Raw genomic sequence first — 7,799 nt, forward strand, 5'->3', positions numbered from 1 at the left:
TATTGGCAACAGAGGACAAAAAGGGAAACATAATTGAGTCCACATTCATTTGAGCGTGAGAGTCGGGCCCTGTAATCACCTCAGGAGTGAGTATACCGCAATCAGTCCGCCCCTCGCTTTAACCTGCCTCGCTTTTTAGTGCGCTTTGTCAATTAGAATCAGCTTGATGCAAAAAAAACTTATTTTGTATATAATATAATATTGATGAAGTGTGATAAAATAAGCCTGGTCACTTTTTGTGCTAATGGGCCATTCTCTGCACGTGCTGGCTTTTCAGTCTCAAAGGAAACTGATCCTGCATCACATTTAAAACATGAATTTGAATTGAGTTTAGATGTACATTTCCACAAAATAATACATATGTTTGAACATATATATTTTTAAGATAACTGAATCGCTTTCCTGCCAGAGTTGTCTAAGTGTACCGTTTTTGCACACTGTTTTCTGCCTGTTCTTTATTGTTTGTATGTGACAGTTTTAACAAAGTATTATTCCAAGCAATAACTATACAATCAAGTTCCTGAGAAATTAAACTAGAACAGATTAAGTCTCAACACTACTATTGAGTTGTGATGATTTTTTTATGTTTTATCCTCATATTGTCTGACTTTTACACAACCTGTTTGACTAAATGTAATTTCAAAACTTGAAAATGTTCAATAAAAGTTCAATATAAGCCTCACAACATCACAGACCTATAATTTCGTTTTTAAATTTAGACATTAAAGTTTAATTTGCAGTGGGCCCAAAAGTTTTAGCACAATCAAGACAAACATATTAACTGAATCTACTAGCAGGAATTTCAGTGAATTATTTAGATATAAGTGGCATTGGATATACCTGTAAGTGGATATAAGTGGCATTTATTATTTATTATTACAGAATACTCATTGTTACTTTGCTGGACACCTGTGTGAACTTTAGGAGAAATTACTTCATGATTACTTTGAGATTAGTTAAATAGCTACAAAAAGTAAAATTAGTTTTGAAAAAAGCTCCGTCATATTTATTTTTTTTAATTTTTTTTGCAGATGCCACGTGGTTTGAAAATTTGTTATATACTAAAATTAAGTTACATTTATACATGCAGCTTAAGTGTTTAAATACTTTTTTGTTCACACTGAATTTAACTGGGATATGTCATTACATTTACTGTTTTTATATTTTTATGTCAGTCTGTTTTTTTTTTTTACTGTTTTTATTTGAGTCATTAATTTGTAAGCAAGAAATGTAAAGAAATGTACTTATTTATGCTGCTTACCATTCTACCGTTTTTTTTTTTTTTTTACAGTAAACATCCCATTCCGATATTATAAAATCTGACAAGTCCTTTTCAGCAGGTCATGAGGTCAAAAAGGCACCACACACAAGGAATGATCCGGATGGAGTTGTTATTGCTTTACATGGACTTCTAGCACAGTAAAACTCTTTATTTTTTAATTAAAGAAATTTGCTGCTCTGTCCAGTCATGAAATATACAAAAGTGTTATACAAAGTATAACATATAAATATACAAAAGTGTTATAAAAAAGTATAACATATAAATATACAGAAGTGTAAAAGTGTTTTCCGCTCACACACAGGATGAACACCAAATTAGCTTATATTTAAAGTCCTGTTTTGATCATTAATGCATTAAGTTGATGACAGTTGCACTTGCACAGTAATTTAAATCAACAGCCCTACCACAACAATTTCCTTAAATGCATGCAAATAAAGCAGAGAAAGTGTGAATGAGAGAGAAAGAAAGAAAGAGAGAGTTTGGGTGTAGCGAACAATGTCAACCTCAGACGCACCGTTGTGCGTCTACAAATAAGCCTTGGTCCCAGTCACACTCAAGAGTGTATTATCATTGTTATTAACATGTTTCACACAAAGCGGATCTTATTTCTGCCCAGGTTTCCCTGCACACACCACGCACACATACACACTGCTCCAATTAGGAGGGAGTGTTGTGTAGCGTCAGTGTCGAGGGATTCAGCTTTCTTCTGCGCTGTCAGGTCCCATCAGAAAGGCGGCTCATTAGTGTCAGGTTCAGCACTGCCACCGACTTTCCCTTCTCTCTTGCTCTCTGTCACTCTCTCTCTCTCTCCTCCTTTTTCCTTTTCGCACAAACATTTCAAATGAGCCTGCCGTACGCTTTCATATCTATATCATCAGAGCACCGAGCACGGTCTTGTATTTCAGCCTCCCCTAAATGATCCCTTGTCCACCGGTCCAACAGGAAGAGGTAAAACGCATCCAGAGTGTGAAGACGTGTTACAGATGATCACATGTTGTCTGTTAAAAATGGTTTTACTTTTATTGGTTAATCTCACAAAACCGGTCAAAAACACATCGGTCTGGAATTCTTAATTCTGATTGGTCGATCATAGCATTCCACAGTCAAATAGGTCTTAAGAATGATGCTACACCATCACGGCCACATTAAGACTGTAAGGGACCCCTGGGCTTTACCTCTTGAGGGGCCTTTCATCCACCAGAACTACAGCCTACATTCACGCAAGTTGTCAGCCTTTTATTTTGCAGTAATAAATGCCATTAACAAAACATCCAAACCTATTGGTCTGTCATATAAAATATACAAAATAACATATTTTACAGTTATACATATAAAAACATGTAGCATTAAATTGTACGTGTTAGCATTGGTTATATGCATTAGGAACTAACATTAAATAAGGAACAGAGTAGTAAGGTAGATTAGTGAAGGAGCACCTTTACAAAACGTTCTGTGCACTTTGATTTACGCCTTCACAAACATGTCTTTCTGCTTGTGGATCTTTCTATCAGGCTGGTAAGTTCATTTACATCTTCACAAATCTTACGCTACACGTGCAATTTTTATTTCACTAATTTACCTTAATAATAGTGAAAGAATTCCATAACATTAACCAAGAGAAATAAATATTGTAAAATATTAATGTAAAATATTGTTAATCATGGCAGTTATTCTTGACAGCTAATGCAATAACTAGGCTAATAAGTATTCATCATCCCAGTTGTATTTTTGCATTTTTAATTAAAATTTGCACCAGCTCGACAATAAGGACGCCCCGATGGCCAAGGGACAGTTGACGGATTTTTCACTGGTCTGATCGGGCCAGTGCTGTGTCCTCACGAAAGTTTATCATTTGCACGTGTTTTAAGCCTCGCCAATTTAAACGTTCAATAGCGTTTAAATCATTCAAGCGCAAAAAGACGCGAAATGACTCAATTCAGTACGCACACAGAGAGTCGCGTCTCTGACAACGCGCGAACACTGAATTGAGTTCTCTTTTGCGTCTTCTTGCACTTCAATGGACAAATGCACCTTGCCAAGTTGAACATTCAGTTGATTTTAAAGCATTCAAGCGCAAGAAGACGTGAATAACTATTCCATTCAGTGTGTTCTGTGCGCACAGCGCGCACACAGAGAGACACATATCTGGCAACACGTGAACATAAAAATTTTTTTTTTTTAAACGAGAAAATCACTCACTGCTCTTGAATTAATAACTTTTCTAGCTTTAACAAGGATTAATCTATATTTATTTTAGACTATACATTGAAGAATATGCAGTGTTACATTTGATTATTCCGTTTCTGTACCTGAACACATACAAACCCAAAAACCTGAAGCATTGTTTAATTCTAATCTTTGTCTTTATTTATTTATTTGTGCAATTGCTTGTAATTTATAACATTGTTTCTTATTCACTGACTGTTTATTCGTCTTTAATAATGTTTGAACCTTATATTTGTTAGGCTAGTAGTCGATCTTTTTGGTGGCTTATTGCGCTTAAAACTAGTTTTAACATCAAGCACGCCCCGCATTATTTTCTCATTCATGCATGTTCTTTTCGAAACAACTGAAATGTGCCCAAATATCTTGCTTTATACGTATATTATCTGGTAGAAGTAAGATTATCTGGAAACATCAGATGCAATTAAGTGCTTTGATTCCAAATGCATACACGACTTTTATTTATTAATATAGCCTATAACAATATTACTTTTTTTACAATAAAACATTATGTTAGTATGTATGATAGGCCTATTTAATTACATTTATGCAAAATCGTTCACATCAGCATCGTAATGCATCATAAAACTGATTATATTCCACAGGTGTAAGTCCTCTGAGTCCACACTTTTGTGGCGTAATGTCGAGGGTGCATAGCAGCCGCAGAGGGGACGCTCAGATGACGAAGCTAAAATGACGAATGGGACACACTGCGGTCTCGTGGACTTAATGGACACACACACGTGGCGGCCATTGTAAGTCCGCAAGACCCCAAGTGCACAAGAAGTGTCATTTCGGACAGGGCCACTGTCGACTCAGTATAAAATGCGGTTACAATATTTTCCGGCATCACCGGGGGCCCCCCTCAGCTCGGGGCCCTGGGCTTAAGCCCAGGTAAGCCCGTGCATTAATGAAACCCAGTACACCATATAATTGACTGTTGTCCCTGGCAACCAATCTCCAACACTGTTCCACTCTGTGTTACACTTGCATCACTCTATGGTTTCTTTATTGTCACATAATAAAATCATTTTAACTGAAATAAATAATTCAGGTCCATTTATTTATTTGTTTGGCAAATAGCTACATAATAAGCAGGACAACATACAGACAGTTCATCCTTTAAAAAAAAATTGGTATCCTGATCACCCTCTCATAGCATATTTTTTCAATAATAATAATAATAATAATAATAAATTATTATTAATAATATTAATAATTATTGTCATTATTATTATCATTGAGATATTACTGTAGTTTTTATTAATTTGTTAATTATTTTTTATTAATTATTCATATTATTAACAATTGTTTAGTTAACAATTTTATTAATAATTAATTAATTAGTTTTTATTTTTATATTTTCCATTTCATGTTAATGTTTTAGTAATTTTGTCGCTTTTTATTATATTTTTTTAAGATTTTTTTTTTAAATATGTCTATAGTGTTTATTCATTTTTATTTCAGGTTGTTGTTTTTATTTTTTTATTTTAGTACAACAAGTTAAATTAAATGACAATAAGAAAATACCTTGAGCAACTAGCTATAATAAAATTAGTTTTTTATATGTATTATTTTATTTTATTTTACTTAACATTTATTTTATCTCAAGTATGTAATAATAATAATAATCAACTGCTTTCTTCTTTACATATTTTGCTTAAGTTAAATCAGGCCTATTTTTAGGACCATTAAGCATCTATTGATATTGTGACATTAATTCTCATTATCGTAAACATAGTATTTGTCATAAAATATAGTATTATTACATTTTAAAGTGTAAGGTTAGCATTTGTTGTGTTGTCTTTTATTTATGGTCTAAATAATAAAGCATAATTTTATTACAGTAATATTTAAATTGAATTATTGTATTATTTAGATTTTTTATTTTTTTTTATTTGCTTAACTGTAAAAAAATATGTCCTTTAAAACAGACTTTTAAAATAGACGTTTTCTTTATGCAAAATATAATCTTTAGTGAGATTCACACTCATATTTTCATAAGTAACGTTAGAGAGCCTTACAGATGGGCGAACTGTGGGTTTTAAAACAGAAAGCGCTGGCATTAGGCATTAGGGAGTATTTTTACTCTCGTCAGCAGGAGAGGTGGCAGAGGCAGGCTGGCAGTGAGAGTAGAAGGAAAACAGCACTAATGGTCTCAATGTGTCAACAGGTTTTCGCCAAGGACTCCATCTGCAGCAACACACACACACACACACGTAACTCCACACACATATCTCTACCCAAAGAAATCTTCAGGACGCATTTACACTCCACACACTAGATAATTAATCCTAATCTGTTTATTTTTGAATCTCTATTATGCCTACAGTGGTTTAAATGAGTCTATTATTCCTGTATACACATCACTGCACGCTTGTCAATGTTGTGTATACTATAAACCAGGTTGGAGTCATACACAGAACTTGTATTTCAAATTTCACAAAAGAAAAGTAATGCTGTTTAGGTTTTTTTCCCCCCGTTAAAAGAGAGCCGTTAAAAGGTGGCGATATGAGAGAGATTATTGTGGTGTTACACTTAAAGCAAAGCTACTTATCTTCATACCGCTGAAGCCGCACCAAAATATCATTTCAATCACATGCCAAAAATAAGTGGCGGACTTGAAAATGTAGCACAAATGAACACAAGCAAATATTCCAAAACTTATCAGAGCAAGGCCAAGATAAAAAAAAATACAAATTAAAAAAAACTTTTGATTATCTCAAGTCTCATCTTCTCCATCATCTATCCCCCATAATCCTCTCTCTCTCTCGTTCTCTCTTCAGGCAGCCCAACCCCATTCCTGTTAAACCCTTTAATTAAGAAAACAGGCTTTGAATTCGACTGTGCAACCCCATCTCCGGATGCCATGTTGGGGAACATTCAAAACTCCATCTCTTTCCCATTCCATACGTTTTTTTAACCGCTTTCTTTCTCCCATGCCCTGAGCCCCCTTCACTCTCTTGCTCCGTCTGCACACTTCCACTATCAAAGACATGATAATTAGTCACAGAGGTTCATCTGGAATCTATTATACTCCTTTTCTTTAATTAATCGTGCATTATAATTATAGAGGCGCTCCGCGTCGCGCTCGGTAGCATGTAGGCTACGCGTGCGCCTGCATGCATGCTTGCAACTTTGAACCGTACTCTGGAAATGCCACACAGATAAAAGCCGGCAAGTGTCAAAAAGCAAGCAAACTTTTCCCTCTCCTCTTCCCTACTCTGCGGCGCGCGTCTTTTCATGCCATTTGTAGCGACCTAATGAGGACATTTCTGTCAGAAAAATCAATCAAAGGCTCGGCTGGGAGCGTGTTATAAGTCACAGGTATCTGAGGTGCCTCTTTTCAGGCGGATGAATAATAATAAAAATTAAATAAAATAAATAAATAAGGAGTGTGTTTAATTCAGTGACACGGGGGGGCTGCTGGCGAGGAGGGGGGAGTTGAAAGAGGACATGCTGGGGAACAGACGCTGGTTGGATTCCCTAATCTCTGAGATGGCATAAAGTGAACATGCCAAACACCTTCAAATTGTAAAGAGAAAAGTGTGACTCATTTTTTCCCTTCCTGTTTTTTTTTTTTTTTAATGCCGTTTCTGTTTTAGCTCCATTAAAAGGCTTTAAGACGAAGAGTTTGTGCATGAGCATGTAAATAAATATAAGGAAGAGATGCACAGCAATGGGCAGACCTCCAGCGCACCCAGAATGCCTCACATTTTAACTTATCGCTAGTAAAAAAAGATGTTTCTCAGCGCTTATTAAACCATGCTTTTCAAGCTCCCGCATGCCTTGTTTTGAAAAGCAAATCTCTTTATGCTACAGGTTGACAGAGCAAACGCAGGAAAAAATACATGTAAGGGAGAAGAAAAATTCTCATTTCACTTCAGCATCGTGCACATGATTGCTTGTTTTAATGCGGACGCTTTGAGCTCGAGCGGCATCCTGGGTTGCCTCTCATGTAGAGCTTAGCACTGTATTCTCTCAAAGGGGTGCTGATCTCTTAATTATTTAGCAGGCTCGTTTCTCTCTGATCAAACAATGGCGCGATCGAATGTTTCCACACGAGCTGAAAGTGGCTTATAATCTTGCTTGTTCCAAACCGGAGCGAAAAAAGGGATGAAATCCGGCCCTGACAGGTGGCCGATTGTTAGCGCGCTCAGAATGTGGAAAACAGTTTGGCTCCAGCACATCCGCATTATGAAAATGATGCAGAGGAAATTGAAAAGACACTTCACAAGTCCCCGAGGACACCGCAACATAATATCAACATATTTAATTTATTAAATTAAGGCAA

This window comes from Sinocyclocheilus rhinocerous, unplaced genomic scaffold (assembly GCF_001515625.1).
Source record: "Sinocyclocheilus rhinocerous isolate Xijiao unplaced genomic scaffold, SAMN03320098_v1.1 scaffold70, whole genome shotgun sequence".
Lineage (NCBI taxonomy): Eukaryota > Metazoa > Chordata > Actinopteri > Cypriniformes > Cyprinidae > Sinocyclocheilus > Sinocyclocheilus rhinocerous.